Raw genomic sequence first — 18,900 nt, 5'->3', positions numbered from 1 at the left:
TTATGCATGGGTGGCTAGTGGCTGATCCTGAAATTTTTGGCAACTGATACGCAAGTAAACCTTGCAAATGGGCAAGATGAACAAATAATGCCACACACACACACACACACACACACACACACACACACACACACACACACACACACACACACACACACACACACACACACACACACACACACACACACACACACACACACACACACACACACACACACACACACGCACACACACACACGCACGCACGCACACACACACGCACACACACACGCACACACACACACAACACGCCCAGCCGGCCAGCCGGGGTGGCGCAGTGGTTAGGGCACTCGATTATACTGTGCCCAAGGATGCGGGATCGCATCCCGACCTCGACGGTCGCTTTTCCGTGACGGCGAAAAGCCAGGCGCCCGTGTGCTCGAAATTTCCGATGGCCTCCACTACAGTCTCTCATATCCTGAGTCGCTTTGGGACGTTAAACCCCATAAACTAAACTATACACTAAACTGGATGTTGGGCATCACGTTTTTTATTTTTACGGCTTTATTTGTCAGGCGGAGAAAATGAGGACCCAAACTTGAATTGTCTCGTTATTTTTCATATATATGAATACGACAAATGACAACATAATAACGCGCAAAATTCGCCCCGCGGTAGTGAGGAGCAAACAATAATTGATACCGATATTGGGCTTTTTTTTTTTTTTTTTTTTTTCAGCCACTGCCTTAACAACTTCCGTTAACTGTCGGAACCACCTTCTATTGCTTCAGTGAACTTGCTCTTGCTAAGCAAAAGTCTCTCAACTCTTTCTCCATCAAATGTCCTCTACTATGATAGGCGGGAACACCGTGACTCCGCAACAGCATGCGTCCCACCGGCGCGATACAGGCCGCGGGGTGTCGCCAGCGCGCGTCGATGAACCGTCGGCGCAAGGCGACATCGCGCCGCGGGCGCCCACTCGGAGTCGCGCAACGTTACAGTAGCGAAGGCAAAACGAGGAGCCGCGGATCTTGATCGAATACGTGAGGCGTTGGCGAGAAAAAGAGAAAAGGGCTTTGGGGGGTGCTCTCTCCTCATCCAGGTTGCATCCTGCTGGCGCCGTCCGCGATGCAGGTTCCTCCGGCGTGCCGTTGCCAGGGCGACGGAGCCGCCGTCCGGTCGTCGTGGCAACCGCCTCGTCCGTCCGACACCAGGGGCGACAGCGGCGGCGCGGGAGAGGGACCCCGCGATGACGGGGAGGGTCGTCCGGTATATTGAGCCGCAGCGGCGGGCAGAGTGGCCGCGCTGCCCCTGGGAGTGGCTTCTACTGCCGCCACGCGACTTGGCCGCGCTCACGTACTGCCTGCAGTTGCCGCCGCCGTGGGCACCGGCGACCGCGGACCCTGAACCCAGGCTGCCTTTCCACGCGGCGCACGCCGGCACCATCGATCTTCGCCGCCAGAGGTGTGGCATGCCGGTGAGTCGCCCACGCCGCGCGCGCGTCCCAGCTCGGGCTTTACTACTCGCCGGGTTCGCTGCCCTGCGTGCGCGACCCCGCGCCGCCGGCATGGTGGATCCATTCGGCGGCTCCGCTCAGTGTGCCCGCGGCTCGGAAACAACGACCGTTGTCACCGGACCTTCTCGGCCCAAGCTGCAAGAACCTCGCGACAGGCGCTTGTGCGGACTGAGATGCATGCGGGAGCTACTGCGGTGTGCGTGGATGCACGTGTGCGAGCTTCGGTGCGCGTTGTTTTGTTGCCGGAACTGGTTAACAAAAAAAAAAAAAAAAAAAAGCGCCTCGCTGGAAGGAAAATTCGTTGGGCGAAAAATGTCGTTTCCCGCAGTTCTTTCTCCCTCAGTCCGGCTTTTCCCTCCCTGCCTCGGTCGCTGCACCCGCGTCCCGATTCTTCCGCTCTCCCTTGCTTGAGCGAACAACGCATTCACTTCTGTTCCGCTTGTCTTCTCCCCGTCAGTTCCGAGAGGGGACACATCCTTGCTGAAGTCGCGTAGGGGTCGACACGTGAAAGGCGTTTTGGAACCACCTCGCGAACGCGTGCTACCCGGAACCCTGCACGGCGGTCTATTGTCTCAAGATGAAATACTTTGCTCTGGGAGCCAAGTGTTTCAGCTCGAGAGAAATGACATGGATTGCTCATGTAAAGCATGTATGTGAGTATCCGAGCAAGATTGTTTTTTATTTGTCTTATGTCTGAAAAAGTACAGCTGTTTCGAGTTTAGGGCGTCGTTGTTTGTCCGAATGCCACATATTTCCGCCGGATTGTTGTCTAGCGGTTTGGAGGACATGTTACGATCGTAGACTTTCAGTATGTAGTGTACTGAAGTATATTTTCGATCCATGCAGACTTTCCGGGTGGGCTTGATGCTTTATTGCATGTGTATGATGACATTTCGCTTTAATAAGCCGAAGAAAATGGAGGAGTGTTTTACCAATGGGACCATTCATTTCTTGCCAGTGGCCCAGTGCGCCATCTCGACTTCCCAAAGATTTTTGGATATTTTCGCAATACCTTATTGTAGATTAAATAATGGATCAGGCTGTCGTCGTGACGGAAACCAGTGAAATCGATGTTCTTTTTATTTCATCGTAGAGGGCGTTACCGAGAATGTGCTGTTTGGCGGCAATGCTGAGACGTTTCATCATTTCGGTTTTTCATAATATATACGAATGACAATGGAGTTGTTGTCAGTCGTCGAACAAAATCCGTATGCACAGTGGTTACGCACGACAAGGAGTTCGAACAGCCGACGTAATCTCCCTTGGCGTCAATGCGCGCGTTAACAGAGCGGGGCTTTATCAAATGGCAAACTGCCACCGAGTTCTCTTACAAGAAAATATAACCAGTCTTTAGTTCCGCATATGTCATCATATCTGTTTTTAATCGAGCGATGTTTCTGATTACTGAATGTATTCGAGGTTGGTATATTGTCACAATAGCGTTGCAGATAGAATCGCAATCCACAACGTCGTCTCGCTCCGGCCTTGCGTATGCTTCCCTTGCAGGATACTTCTGCAACCGACTTAACGGCATTCATCACCATTACGTTTACTTCAAGTTAGCACTGTAGAACGAACTCCTTCATTACTTGATGTACTTCAAGCCGTCCCAGTTTGAGGAAGTAACATTTGTGTAAGTTGTCTCGGTTCATGGTCCAGTGCATTTTCAGTAGGTACTGTAGAATATTGCTCGGAGGGTGTCTTTGGCGGCTTCAGCGACCTCTTTGCCGCTATACGTCTTTGCAAATGCGCAGCAATGCTTGAGTGAGCAGAACTGTGTACTTTTTTTATAGTACAAACAGATGAATTGTTCTCATTTGTTAAACTGTGCGCAAGTCTACTGCGCACCTGACGGCGAGGGCGTAAATGTGTGCCAAATATCACATTTTCAGTGACACCAGTTTTAAGTCGCCAAAAAGAAAACCTTGGGAGGGGGTGTAAGAGCATTCAGTCAGGCAGTGTTTGAAGTTCATTCATCTGCGATTACTGGTAGCTCCTGGGCGAAGCCGTGGTAATTTTTTTTTTTTCGCCACTTTTGAAATTTCACTCTTAGGCAAGGACTTGTGCTTACGTCGCAAGGAATGTGACTGGGGCCTCTTCCATTACAGCTGAATGATGGGTATCGATGAAACTGGCTGGATCGATTGCCAGGCCCCGATCTTTACATCTACCTCGCCTCTCATCGGGGATTCATTTAAGTTGACTTCTCTACGTTGCACTGCATACCCCTTACAGTGACCGGCAATCAGCAAAACACATGAACCACAGCTGTATACTCGTGCTTTAAAAATTTGCTATTCCACCATCAATAGGGTAGGCAACATTGGGGTGAAGCCGGCTTAACAGGTATTAAAAGAACGCGCCACTCCAACGCTGAAGCGCAATATGCCTTTTTTTTTTTTTTTTTAAGCATTGCTTGTAGTGTTTAGGCGCAGCGAGATTTTTGCTGGACGAACAGTACCTTTGATCCGTAACGAACTAATCATTTTCAGTTGTACGTAAACCGTCTCACTGTCTCTCCGTGGCCTGCCTGTACCCTCAACACGCAGTTGGGCACGCCTTTCAAATTGCCGTGCACATCACGAACACTTGTGCCGGAACTCTTTCATGGTTCTTTCGCGGCGTGCGAAACAACAAACACGACCATTTGTTGTCGCCGCGAGAGTGCGGTCCGAATCGCCAAGTTGTGCTCTCTCCTGTGTCCGCGTGCTTGTCAGCGCCATACAGTGCGTTCGCAGCACGCGAGATGGCCGTAGCGAAAAATGGGTTTCATTATTTCCAGTGGGACTTTTGCAGACGCTTTTGTCGAAAGACGGAGGGCGCAACTGAGAAAGTAAACAAGGGCTTTTCGTTTTTTCCCTCTGTCCGCCAAAGGCCATCGCGACACTCGCCTATTGAGCGGCTGGCCATATAGACAGGCGACTCGCTTTACGGCCTGGCTTCGGAACGGGAGCAGTCCGGCCGGTTGGGGAAAGAGCTGCGCCAGATCGAAAGAGAAACAACTTTCGTTCCCCCGAAAAGATGAGTCAAGCCGACGAATACGTCGGTCGAGTGTTGCAGTTTCTTCCAGCGCTTTCTTGTCCTTTCGTTCGAACACGTCAGCCGAATGGGGCCATCAGCTTGTCGTTGCGGGTGGAGAAATCCTTTGGCTACATATGACTGCTGCAGATGCGACAGATAATCCCTTGCCGTTTTAGGCGTTTGCTAACAAACTGATTTCTTCCGGCTGTTTTGACGCGCGGCGGAAATGCATACGCGGGGACACTGGGAATCAAGCAGGCCTATATCTCGTCGCGCGCACACTGAAGCCTTGCGAATGGCCTCGCAATCACACCCTCGTTGGTGCCAGCCGAAAGGAGGCTACGCTCAGAGTAAAACGATGCTGTTTTTTTCGCGTGACCCCTCCGGGGTGCCCGTAAGCGGCAAGACGTGCCTCGCGCGGGGCGGCGTCTCACATGACGAGCCGCGGGGTGTGCAAACAGCCCAAGGGCCCCAGCCGGGCCTCGCCGCTGTCCGCTAACGACCATCGATCGCAGCGAGCGCTTCTGAGGCGCGCAACCCGTCCGGGCTAAGACGGCCATCCATATCTCGGACGACAGCGGCGGGAGCCAATTTCCATCCCGCGTTCTCCCGGTTCCGCTGGGAGGGCTACCTTTTCCCGAGGAGGGAGTGCCGCCGCGAAAGAGTTCTTTTTTCTCCGCAGTGTTGTTTGTCAGCGCCGTAGCGGGCTGCTAGAGAAAAATGAAGCTGAGGGATAGTCCGATGGCTTTGCATCTGTTCGCGGATTAGCGTGAAATTGAACGCCGCCAAGCAGTCCTTGAAACGAATACGCCAATAATAGTTTCTAGTTGTTGTCCGAAGTAGCTAGCGTGTACTGACTGCCCACCCCCTTATTCTGATTGCCTATCATTCATCGGGCCTGCTGGCGCCCGCTTTTCTTTGGTCTTTCTGCGTACCGGCGTTAATGAGCGACCAGCTTGCTCAGCTTCTGACTGTCGTTCTCTGATCTACCGAGCCTGCTCCATCGGTTTAATTTAATTATGCTAAATATAATGAGTATTATTTTAATTATCACTTCTCAAGACCGCAACGAGGGGCTCTTGTGCTCGTTTCACGGCTATCATATGATCTGCGGTCTCAACAACGAGGCAGTGTACTGTATCAGCAAAAAAGAAAAAAAAAAAAGAAACGTCAAATTGAATTTGGAGCAATAAATGAGCGAATGCAAGCGCGCTCTCTCCCGCCGTGGTGACGCAGTGGTTACGGCACTCGACTACTGTTCCCAAGGATGCGGGATCGAATCCCGGCCTCGGCGCCCACTTTTCGGTGGCGGCGAAAAGCAAGGCGTCCGTGTGCTGTGCGATGTCAGAGCACGTTAAAGAACCCCAGGTTGTCGAAATTTCCGGAGTCCTCTACTACGGCGTCTCTCATAGCCTGAGTCGCTTCGCGACGTTAAACCCCACAAACCAGCAAGCAAACTTTTGTTTGCTGCGCAAATGAATAAAACAAATCAATAATGAATGCAAGCAAGGTGCCTAAACTTGACAGGGCGTGTTTAATTAATTGCTTCCGCACAACTTACGGTGTTCTAGAAGTGATTAGCCAGAATTTTATTTGAAATATAGTTTCTCTGAATGACTATAATGGCATTTTACTAGACAAAGTAATTCGGCGCCATTTTCCATAATTGGTATGCGTGCAGCGGATTTCAACGACTGCATAGTTGTTACCTGCCGCGGTGGTGCAGTGGTGAGACTCCGGACTACTGTGCCGGAGTACCCGGGTTCGATACCGACTGCCGGCGGCTGCATTTCGATGGACGCGAAACGAAGTGGCATCCGTGTGCTGTGCGATGTCAGCGCACGTTAAAGATCCCCAGGTGGTCGAAAGTACTCCGTAGCCATCTACTACGGCTCCTCTTTCTCTCTTTCGACTTTCACTCCCACCTTCCTCCCTTCCCTTACGGCGCGGTTCAGGTGTCCACAGAGCAAGTGTGGCAGACACTGCGCCTTTCCTTTCCTGTGAACCAGTTATTATTATTATTATTATTATTATTATTATTATTATTATTATTATTATTATTATTATTATTATTATTATTATTATTATTATTATTATTATTATTATTATTCGTAGTTTGTTCTCGGGATATTTAAACTCACCTGATAAGTATATTCTGCAAGTCTATGAGTGTGTAAACAAATCGTTAAGAAAACAAACGTCAGCTGCAAGGATCATTGTTGTGTTATAGACGTCCTGCCTAGACGTACCATTCAAAATATTAGTCGGAATATTTTGCAATTGCTTGTGAATCTGATTTATTCTGGACAAAACACCAAAAGCCATAAACATTCAAACACAGCCGACTGTAGTACTGAAATGCAGGTACCAAAATTTACCCTAAGCGTTGCATATGGTTGGTTTGTGGGGTTTAACGTCCCAAAGCAGTTGAGGCTATGAGAGACGCCTTAGTGGAGGACTCCGGAAACTTCGACCACCTGGGGTTAGTTAACGTGCACTGACATCGCACAGCACACGGGCGCCTTGCTTTTCGCCTCCACCGAAAAGCGGCCGCCGAAGCCGGGATTCGATCCCGCGCCCTTGGGAACAGTAGTCGATCGAGCGCCGTAATCACTGCGCCGCCACCCCGGCGGGGTTGCAAGCGTTGCATATATATATATATATATATATATATATATATATATATATATATATATATATATATATATATATATATATATATATATATGTGTGTGTGTGTGTGTGTGTGTGTGTGTGTGTGTGTGTGTGTGTGTGTGTGTGTGTGTGTGTGTGTGTGTGTGTGTGTGTGTGTGTGTGTGTGTGTGTGTGCGCGTTTAACGAGCATCTCAGTATGTGTTGCTGAGGGCGTGTTATTTGCAAAATGTCTGTCCAGTTAAGTGGCTTCAGAGAAAATTATCGGCACAGATTGCCATCTGCAGCACGAAGTGCCGTGAAGGAGAATAGTGTCTTTTATATGGCCCTGTCATTACGATTTCTTAAATAAACGAGAGTTGCTTTGAACTTCTTAACGTACACCTTTGAGATGTCCCGGTGGTCCTTTTTGAAACCTCTGCTGCCCTGTCGTAGCGATTCTCATGCCATCACTGTTGTGGTAAAGTGCAAAATCAGTGTAAGGCTTGCCGAATTACTCGCATTATTATTTGCAGAGAATAAAAGGGAAACAATTCCAAGAACGGAGTCTCGCTCACACCAGTACACGTCGTGAATTCATATCTTGCCAAGATTTTGGGTCGCGGCGGTATAGTTCTGCGAAGAGAAATAAAAAACGACAACCAGAAAATCTTGAAACCAGCCGGGAAAGGTGAGACACGGCGATTGAGTGGGGGACATTTGGTCCGCTTTTCGGAAGCCCTATTTTCTGTGAGTGCGGGATGAGCGTGCTTACCTGAGGGCAGCGGAGGTAGAATACATGCATATAGCGGAGGTTAATGAAATGTGCACGCCACGAGCGTCCACTCCCCGCGAGTACAGCGGCCATGGTCTCTCTGCCGAGGCGCGTCGCAACTGGGAAGCGGACACCGGAAGTCCATCGTGGTGCGCCCAATAGACGCGCGCATTAATCTTGCTTCACTGACGCTCCATTAATACGCGGACGTCACGCCGTTCATTACTCATTAGGGCGTATTTTCTAAACATGCCAGCCGAGAACGGGCCCGGCAAAAGAAAAGGTCTGTGCGGGCCGCCACGATGCGCGCTTGTTCTCTGTGCGCATGCGTGGTTCGCATACACACGCCTTATGCGAATCAGGGAAGGGGGTGGAGAAGGAAAGGGGCTTTCGCAGAAGCTCGCCTCTCGTCAAACATGCAACAGTCTCTCGTGTAATACTAGAAGCCGGCAGTTTTTGCCGCCGCTGACACAGCGATCCCCTCTGCGGAGCGTCGGTGCCGCGTGACAAGGCCTCTGCTGAACGAAGCCACAAAAAGTAGACACACTCGCTTATTTCCTCTTCACTCCACTGCCGTCCACTTTTTATTCGTGCTACAAAACGCGTTCCGTGCGCCCTGGCGGCACAGAACAGAGGGCGCACATATCCATGATTCGGCCGGAGGAGCTCTCATCCGCCATGCAGATCGTTTGCTCTGTTCTGCTGCGACGTGCGCATGCGGACGCACAGGGTCGCGCCATCGTCAGAAAGACCTTCGCTGTCTGCTGCACACACACACACGCGCGAGGAATACCGATTTAAACCTGCTCGTAATCACAACCGCAAGGCACATTAGTGCGTTGCCTGCTTATTTATTCTGTCGGTAACGTGCTACGCTGACAAAAGCATGTAATGATGACACGCTGAACTGCAATGTCACACTGCCGAGGTGTCATGCCCAAATGGCCCGAACGTGACAATTGAGCTAGCGATAAAGGTAATTTAAACAGCGCGAACAGGAAGACACAGGACAAGATACACGGAAGCCACAGTACAAGCGCTGACTCACCTGTACTGTGGCTTCCGTGTATCTTGTCCTGTGTCTTCCTGTTCGCGCTGTTTAAATTAACAATGGATGTGTACCAACTCGCCCAACAAAGTATCTTGGCTGGCGATAAAGGCCAGTTATATATAATAAAACTGTGGAAATAAATTCCTCAGCGCCGACCAGCGCACACCAAAATGTTCAAGGTAGAAAATTATGCAAGGCCGAAATATCGTTAAGGGGAACAAGTGCTACATTTTAAGCCTCCAATTTTATTTTTTTCTTTCGGCGCAATTGGAAGCTTGTTGTCAAAATGATTGATTCCACAACGGTTTTCTAGAAGCGCCGTAGAAAAAACTACCGAGAATTTTTCAGTCAGGGCATGCGCCCGTTTTTATCGTAGTCCGATGCGGGAAACCGTGAGAAGCGAGCGCGATGGTGGTTGTGTGTTGGAAAATACGATGTACCGACAACAAATATTAATCACACTAGCCAGACAGCAATAGGGCATTTTTGGAATACAGTAGCATCAATTTCTGTTTATTCAAAGCACTCTGGCGCCATCTAGTGACAAAAGCTAAACGCACATCATCTGCGGATCCAAGGGATCGTCTCTTTTTATTGTATAGGGAGCGCTGGAGAGAGCGCAGCAATATCACGAGTACTTCAAAAATAACACTGCGCACTTTTGGAAATTAGTGATATCTGCCTGAGGTCTGGTCACGTGGTGGACTACACCGATAATGATAGCGTTTCCCTGCAAGACAGCACTAACGGCACTTCAATTTGTTTTACGCGATTTTCACTGGTAAGTTAAAATTACAAATCCTCGTTCCTCGAGTTTTGGAGTGCCTGGTCTATACACTATAGACCTAAGTATTTTTGCATTTACACCGTAACCTTTTTGACGTGTTTTGGTCCGTGTTCGGTACCTTTAAGCAGAAAGAAATAAGGACACATTTTTTAAGCCTTTTCTGTGAGGTGCATTTCGATCTGTTTCTTCTTTTTTATTTCAAAGTGCTGCCACTGACAATAAAGCGTCCAAGTGCACATTCTAGAATTCTAATGCAGTGCCGGTGTCAACCCCGCTGCTACTTTTATTTGGAAAACAAATACAATGCCGGATGTCTGTGCAAGCACTTGCCGCATTGGAAGCAGTTAACAATTATTTTTGACAAAGCCGAAGGCCTCCTTTGCAGTGGTGGGGTGCCAGGGTTATCAACAGAATTTTCTAAAGCGCATCGTTGATTTTTCAAAATACCCTCACTACTGTTGAAATACAACTGTCCTGTTCTTACCACCTCGGTTATGTAAGACAAGAATTCTTCTCAGTTCTGGAGACTCGCTATTGCAAAGAAGAAAAAAAAAAAAAAGAATAGACCCGACATAGGGCTACCGCAGACCTGATTCATGACCATTTTCACTGGACATTTTTTCTTCAAGCAGGGTACAAACGAAGCTTGCAAAAGTGTATTTGTGCAATTACATTCATCGTAAGCCAACGCTGAACATGAATCCGCCTCATGATAAAATCGCGGAAGCAAGCGGCTACGTGAATGGTGCTGTCATACCAGGTGAGGTACAGCAGATAACTGCATTTGTTCTCTCATTTGTTTAAAAATACGTTCACAATGAAATCATTATGGCCGACGTCGTGACATTCACTTCGTGTAGTCATGAGGTGGTAATGCTTGAATGAAAAAGGGCGACTATCACGCGGGGCGAGTTTCACGTCTTGCGCTCTGAAATGTCACTTCTTTTTCTTCACTTTTTCAAGCGCCACATCTATAGGCTATAAGCTGATATCTTTTAGCGACTACTTTAGGAAAACAACCTCTGAGCAAATGGAGCAAAAAAAAAAAACACGAATTCGTACTTGAGGCGCTGTTAACGCACACCCCTTGCTACGCACATTTTAAAGCTGAACGTGCTCACAGGCCACCACCTGACATATGGGATGTTATTAATGTGGAGAGAACGAGAAAAAAAAAAATCAAAGCAAAGATACTGAGAGCAGTTATCCAAGAGGATAGTTTAAGGCCGCTTTCGAGCACTTTCTCTCCTTTTAAAAAACCCTAGCGACTTCGCATTCAAGTGAGATTAACATCCACGGGGGTCACTTCTGCAAGTGTCTGCAGTTGGGCCATCCGGCACTTAGGGCAGCATACTGCGTTGTCTGCGGTCTCGTTGAGTTGTGGGCGGCCGTGTCGGCGCCTGGGCAGATGCGCGGGGCCAAAGAGCAGAAGGGAAGGGGGGGGGGGGGGGGATGCAATGTGTCCGCGGAACGGGAGCGCATGCAAAGCAGGGGTCCAGCGCCCACAGCTCGCGGTCGTTGGCACGGCCAGAGGGAGCCGGAGCCCAGCGCCCGTGCACGCGGCGGCGGGTATCGATAAATCGATAGAGAGCGCCCCTCCCCACTCGGCCCTTCTATCAGAATATACGTCCTTCTTCTTGCTGTCGATACAGCCTCTACGCGCTTCGTCTTCTTCCGCTGCCTTCAATTTGAAACTCGGCGGGCGGCCCGAGGGTGAGCGCCGAGAAGACGAAAACAAGTTTAGGGAATAAAAACATCAGGGCTACCTCTCTCCCGCCCACTACATCCTCCCCGGTTCTTGAGAATGAATGCGTCGTCTGGGGATTTTCAGTTTGTCCAAGTTCCACCGTCCGTGCAGTCGCCTCCCGCTCCTCGGAAGGGGCCCCCCTCGGCAACGGCGCTCAAATATTGGGCATGAAAAGGGTTTCACGCGGACGAATGGATGATCGATTGCGCGGGCGAGCGGGCGCCCCGAGGCCGCCGCCGGATGCTGTGAGCACATTGGCGAGGCATCGCGACTCTTAAGCAGGAACGTAGATGGGTGTGCCACGCATCCTCCCGCCTCCCTTACCAACATCAGGCGCAAGCACAAAAATCCAAATCGCGCACACACCCGTTTTCATGCGCCTTGATGTATAGCCATGCGCTTTTAAGTATGACCCTCCCGTTAAAGCGAACCTATGTAACACTGCTGGCTTTTCTCTCTCTCTCTCTTTTTCTTTTTTTTTTTTGTGAGGAAGAAGCGCATTCTGGGGAAGGTGAGAGAGTAGCAAGGTTTTATAAGCCCGTATACTGAGATCTTGCGCTGAAGGCATCGTACCCACCGTATCGGAGGACCAGAAACGCGGCAGGAACTTGCGAATCTTGTCTGCTGACTGCCCCCCGGACCGTGGAAAGTGCATAGTGAAGCATAACGGCACCCGTGGCACTACGCGGAGGCAATATATGCACGCGTGCTCCGTTGCAACCAGCCATACTCGCTCCTGGATAGCAGTTGTGCTGGTGGTTTTGTGTTTTGACGAGGCGCGATTAGAACCGGCCACTTTCATTGTAGTAAATGAAAGCGCCGCTACTTTCTAAATTTGGCTCCATTTTTATTACACTGTTCATTGTTATACGAGTCCCTTTTTTTTTTTTTTTTTTTTCTAGCCCGTCGGAGCGCCTGCTCCTGCGACTTTTAGGAGAAGCCATGATTTAGTCCAAGCGGCTTTTCTCCGTCGCTGTTTCTCGTATCCATTCGCCCTGTTAGGGCGTCAGGTGACAGAAGCGAGATGTTGCGAGCCAGGCAGGCTCAGTGTTGTCGCTCGGCTCTCGCAGCTGATGCTGTGCTACCCGAGCCAAATTCTCCCACGGTGTGCTCGTCCTCTCCAAGTAGACAGACACCTGCATGGGAGTGCCTATTGTTCTATTGTCGCTCGTACTGTTTACATGCATTGCGTGTGCGCCGCCGGAGAGGACCGCCGCACCGATCAGTCAGCGCAGCTATTCAGTTGCCACGAGATCGCCGCTTTTTTCCAGGGAGGTCCCGCCGAGCCTCAGACAGGGCGTCAGTCGCTTTGTCTCCGCTGTGGTGCTTTCGGAGGCCGCCCGTTATACTCCGACATCCCGGAAATGCTTTTTGCGTCCAAGAGCGCGTCACGGCAGTGTATTTGTCGTTGTAGTTGTTTGCCCCCTGTGTAGTTAACATCATGGCCACGCCGGATTTATTTACGCGTTTAACGATGCTGCGAAGCTCAGCGGTCTGCTTTACTACAAAGTTTGGAAGTCTTTACCGCGCCACTTCTGTCAATGCATGCGCTGAATGCGTCCGTGTTGGACGCGTTGGGGTTTTCCCTTTCGGGCTGTTCCACTCACCGCGCGGAGACGAAAAGCTGCCCGATTTAATCGCCTTTTATGCGACGCGAAAGGGCGAAGGAGAACGTGACACTGCGGCGGCTAGTGAGTCAGGAAATTAGGATAAAGAGGTGGCTGGTGGAGATGACACGAGCTCGTAGCAAGAGCTCGTTTCTCTTGATGAACTGCTGGCATGTTTCAACACACTATTGGTGATGTCGCCAACGCCTAAAACACAACTTACTCCTGCATGAAAACGACGATTGTGCATTGAGCTCACCAAATGGTCGCGCTCACCCCTAGGAGGCACGCATTTTTCTTTTTTTTTTTTTCCTAGCCATTCGCTGCGCTCCATTCATGATGGGCGTGATGCATTTGTCGCGGCCATCGTGTCTCTGTGTTTCGTCGCTTTCGAAGGGCCGGCAGCAGGCACGCGTGCTCGGAGAGGAACGCCGGGGGGTGTCCACGGTAGGCACCCGCACTATGCGCGGCGTGATCCATATAAATGGGCCGGGGCGCGTCTCGCGGCCCGAGCGTAAACCCGGAGGAGAGAGCGGCAGACGAGGGTGGCGGTCTCTGGCTCGTGATGGAGCACTGGGGGCCCTTTGTACGCACCGGCGACACTTGCGGCGACCGTCGCCTCTTCTCCTCCGCGGCGGCGGGCCCCCATCTATCCCTCGCCGGTACTCGCCGGCAGCTGCACGCGTCACCTGGGGTGAGGCGGGACGCGCTTGCCAGCCAGCCTCGCGTCCGGCGCGACTGCGCGCATTCGTTACAACCGGACGCGCGTGAAGTTGCTCCGAAGAGGACGATTCGTTTGCATTACTCGAGCGCTTTTGGGCGAACAGGCCGGTTAAGCCGCGGCAGTGAAGTGGGCGCCACTCGCGGCTATGACGGGTGACGGCGCGCACGATTCTTCTTCATCAACTTGCAACTTCATGGTGGCTGTGTCACGCTCAGCCTTTTACCTTCCTACAAGTTATTTCAAACAGAGGGGATATATTCTTAGTTCTGGGAGGGGTTCAATACCCCACAAATCTTTTGGGCTTTATTTTGTTTTCTTATTAGTAACGTGAACCAACTCGACCGGAAATCGTTGTTGCTTTTCGTTGTAAAGGCTTTCGTTGTAGAGGCGTTCGACTGTATCAGGGGGCGCACTTAAAGAATGAACACCTTCTTAGGAGCAGTCAGGTGAAAATATTTTGCTTGAATATTTCACATTTGAATGCTGACAAATGGCTGCTACTGCCAAAGGCGTGCACCATCTTCGTTCGGGCTTTTACTTAATCTCTCACCTGAGCGGTAATGTGCCCTTCAAACATGCTAGAAAGGCGATACATGTCTGGGAACTTATATTTGAGCTATAAATAGAAGTTCACCTTCATGCATCTGTGGTCTTCCGGGCCCTTCTTAGGGCTGCCAAGCTTTTCCTGCTAAAAAAATATTGTCTCCTTTTTCCATAAAAACAGGGTCAGCATGCATTTTGAAACACTTGAACCAGCGTCGTGCTGGCATGCAGTGCAGTGAATTTTGTGTGTACTTGAGAAGCGGCGTATGGTTCTGCATGGATAAAAAATTTCAATTAAGCTAGTAGGATCGAGAGCTTCTCAAACTGCTAAACCTCTGTAAGCAAGGCAAGGGATCGAACTTGAGAAATCATGCGAACATTCACCAGGTTTGCGTGTCTAGAAAATTGGAAGAAATTTAAAGGATGTAGGCAGTCCTCTAAAAACGCTGGCAAGGGCTACGCTCGGTGCGTGTTTGAAGAATCTGCCAGAGCACGTTAGTGCCGTGAACAAATAAAAAGACCATGAATCGAGTGATTACAGTCGGCTGAATGCGCTCAAAAGACGTCTGACATCATCTTTTCTTCAAAACGCATTCCACTGGCTTGCCGTCTTCACTTGAGAGCACAAGAGCAAAAAAAGAAACTGCTTTGGTTTGGTTTGATTTAGTCTGTAGGGTTTAACGTCACAAAACGGCTCAGGCTATGAGAGACGCCGTAGTGGAGGACTCCGGAAATTTCGACCACCTGAGGTTCTTTAACGTGCACTGACATCGCACAGCATACGTTTCGCCTCCATCGAAACGCAGCCACCGGCTGTCGAGTTCGGACTCGGGTGCTCCCGGCACAGAAAAAAAAAAAAAAAAAGAAAAAAAAAATAGAGTGAATTTAAAACTTTTTTTTTTTTCTTTTTCAGTAAAGACAGGGCTTTCTTTGCTATAGAGTCCAGGTTAAATAATGTGACAGATACCTGAATTATTCCAGTTCAGCCCCTCATTTTTTAGGGAGGTTTGTAGCCCACCGCGGATAATATCCATATTAGTGCTCAGGTTTGATGAAATGTACTTCTCGTGGCCGCTGCAGCTTGGGGAATTTCGGAGCCTCACACGGGCGAACCCGAAGGCTGCGGGTGTCACGTGCTCTTTTCGCAGCGTCCAGATTGGATTGACAAGCACGCAGAGAGCCCGTGACAGGCGCTCCCTGTTTGTCACCCATTCGTAGGCTGCTCTCGGGCCGCGCGGTTTCGGCTTCCCTCTTGTGTGGCCCCGAAATTCCTTTGCCCTATACAGGGGCGACGAGAATGGCATTGTCGAATATATAGAAACCGATGTTTCTATCCCCAGAACCCAGAGGGCTATGGAACGAAAAATGGTAGGGGTAACATTAAGTGATAGAAAGCGTGCAGAGTGGGTCAGAGAAATAACTCAAGTTAATGACATTCTAGTGGAAATTAAGAAGAAGAAATGGACATGGGCAGGACATGTAGTGCGAAGAGAGGATAACCGATGGTCGCTGAGGGTAACAAACTGGATTCCAAGGGAAGGAAAGCGTAGCAGGGGGAGGCAGAAAGTTAGGTGGGCGGATGAGATTAAGAAGTTCGCAGGGGTCAAGTGGATGCAGCTAGCACAGAACCGGGTTAAGTGGAGAAATATGGGAGAGGCCTTCGCCCTGCAGTGGGTATAATCAGGCTGATGATGATGATGATGATGATGATGATGTTTCTATCACTTAACTGCAATCAGTAAATGTTAACTATTCGATACTCTTCAATCGGTCTGCTATAGTAGGATTGAACTTAGAAAACAACAACACAGCAGTTGCTAACTATGAGCAGTGGTTCCCGGCGTGTGTATCACTGCGCTGAACAGCAAACAAAATCGGTTTTTCATTTCTGGCAATATCAAACAAGACAGAGGCATCGAAACTATCTCGCCCATTTCATTTCGTTTGATGGTCAGCTTTTCTTTAGGCAACCAGAAGCGCCTTAACAGCGGCCTACTTTGTGTCGCGGAGGAATTGTATATGCCGGTTACTGCAGACTTGAGTTGTATGCGACCGTAGTTAACGGGAGGAAAGAAAACTCGGGAGGGCGACCCTGTTCCCCACGGGATCATTTCACGTGCCAGCGTACGGTGATATCTATCATCGCTGCGCGGGCGCATGCGCGAACCGGCGCAACAAAGAAACACTTTTGTTCGGCACTGCAGACGTAGACGCATGTGGATCGTGTACGAATACATACCGACTCCAAAACATTAGTTAGGGACATACTTGGGGAGCGAAAAAAACGGGGAAGGGACCGCCTATGCGCACTTAGCTTGCGAAGGGTGGCCGTATTGCGTTACGTTCCCTCCCGAGTTCTTTTTTTTTTTTTTTTTTCACATTTGTTCTGATGCACACTAGCGCTGACCATGCTACGCCGAAACCGCTGTTTTAGCTGAAGCACCCTGTATAGCGAAATAAAGCAGACGTCTAGCTTTGTTTCGTAATTTTAATGAACTGGAGAAAAAAGCACAACGAATTAGACAAAAGCAGGACTTCGCGGCTTTTTACCTTCGTTCATAAAAATAATGCAATACCAAGTAGCCCAAGAGCAAATGTTGCTTTATTTCGTGCTATGAGTTATGCGACCTGTTCGCACAAATGGCTTTTTAAGACGAAAGCCTTTTTGCCTCATCGTTGTCGTCAGCAAAAGTGTCACGCTTTTGCGGCGGCTCTGATTGGTCAAGACGGAATGACGTCATGAAGGTCTCGACCAATCACAGAGCACCCCCACAGTATGCGTAAATGCGTGCCTTATATTGCCATATGTCAATCAATGATCAATTACTAATTAGTGACTAAGTGATTAATTATTAATTAATTGATTATTAGTTAGTGTCAGTTGAGTAAATAATTATTACTAATTAATGTCGCGCACTTGATAAAATCAACCACACAACAGTAAACGTAGAACAACTGCGAAGTTGTATATACAAGGAACGCGATTGATCTCGTCGCTAATGGGCTGATGTCATCTCCCCGAAATACTTGCACCTGAGGCAAGGCGCATATTTGGGGAGAGTCGTGTCAGCGTTACGCCAACTAAGGCGCCTATATAGGCATTGTCTACTTCGACCATCCAACGCTGACGCCGCTATCCGGCACCGGACGTCGCCGCAACGCACGAAACCGCAGAGCAGCATCACTTGAGGCGAGAGAGCGAGGCGTACGCGTTGGTATCAGGGAGGGTGGTGAAATGTGAACGCCCGAGAGAGTCAGTCGAAGCTGGACCGAGCGACAGAACGGATCATGCATCACAATAGCGGATTTCGCACAGGCGCTTTCTTCTTCTTGTGGACTGCGGTCGCCTGCGGGACACCGTCCGTGCAGGATGGCTCGTACTGCGCGGTCTCCCAACACTAAACGCGCTCTGTGCGGCAGCGGCAATCGAGGGAGGCTGAACGTATACGTCAAGGATTGGAACCTCGTGCTACGAACTTCGAAGCAATAGACCTGGACTTCGAGGCAGACCAAGGCGAATTCACTGAATAAATGCACTCGCAGAATATGAAAGAGTAGTCGCTTGCTTTACTCGTAGCAGAATTCATCGCTACATGCGCAACAGTCGCGTAGCAGAATGCAGTACTCAGGCTTCCGTCTTTCATCACTTTAGTCGCCGAAGTGTCCTCGAATTTTCGGTTGCCTGAGCAGTTTAGTGAGCGGCGTACGCTGCTACTCGCTGTCGCATTACAATGTTCCCTTTCGAAATGAGGCCCGGCCGAATTTGAAGTTGTGCGCTCCAGTGCTTGCACCTGACATGGGCGCTGTGAGCTACGGTGCTTCCTGGGTTTTGTATAGGATAAATTTGCGCACATGCGCAGTAGTAGCAGTATTGCTGAAGGACCTCGCCATCCAAAACCAGTACACCGTCCCAGGCAAATCCCACCCCATGCAGAGAAAACGCAATGCGAGCAACGAACTGCGCCCGTGGTGTACGCACCTAAGTCGTCAGTGGCAGGTGTGCTGCGCCGTCCAGCGATGGATCCCGCGCGCTCCGCCGCCGTCGGCGACATGATAAATCGGCGGGCATTCCTCCCAACGCGATTGTTCTCGGGCCCGCGTCGAGCCATCGATCGCCACGGCGAGGAGGAGGAGAAGGAGGAGGGTCCCGGTTTTAATTATCTGTAATGCCGCCATTGCGCGCCCTGTATCTATCGCAGGCCTGGTGGCACCATTGGGGCGGACGACATTTTGGCTCCCGTTTTCGGCTCGTTTTCGTATCGGGCGTAATTATGCGGGAAGCTGGAATTAAGCGGAAGATAAAAGCGCTCTCCGAACGCAGCCGCCAAAGTGCGCGCCGGGTTTTTTTTTTTTTTTTTTTTTTTGGAAGGGGGGGGGGGTTGTAGATAAGCGTGGCACCGCGGGTCGGGATGAAGCTCGGACGAAGCGCCAGCCGATTCCAGGCATGGACCGAGCGAATGGCTGCTTTTAAACCGCCCCACCCTATGGCTGGCACCTTTATTGTAATTGGTTTGCTTGC

General features: G+C 50.0%; 1 protein-coding gene across 3 annotated transcripts in view; it reads left to right on the top strand.

Moving 5' to 3' along the window:
* Positions 1-1,237: 1,237 nt before the first annotated feature.
* fz2 (frizzled 2) overlaps positions 1,238-18,900 on the top strand; it is a 56,643-nt gene continuing 38,980 nt past the window's right edge. For all 3 annotated transcript variants that reach the window (XM_084590858.1, XM_084590861.1, XM_084590859.1), the window contains exon 1: positions 1,238-1,456. The gene's annotated coding sequence lies outside the window, so the exon portion shown is untranslated. The remainder of the gene's footprint in view (positions 1,457-18,900) is intronic.

The sequence above is a fragment of the Amblyomma maculatum genome, chromosome 1 (assembly GCF_055883805.1).
Source record: "Amblyomma maculatum isolate TAMU_Amacu chromosome 1, ASM5588380v1, whole genome shotgun sequence".
Classification (NCBI taxonomy): Eukaryota; Metazoa; Arthropoda; class Arachnida; order Ixodida; family Ixodidae; genus Amblyomma; species Amblyomma maculatum.
Note: the sequence above shows the minus strand (reverse complement) of the source record. Positions and strands in the feature narration are given on the sequence as shown.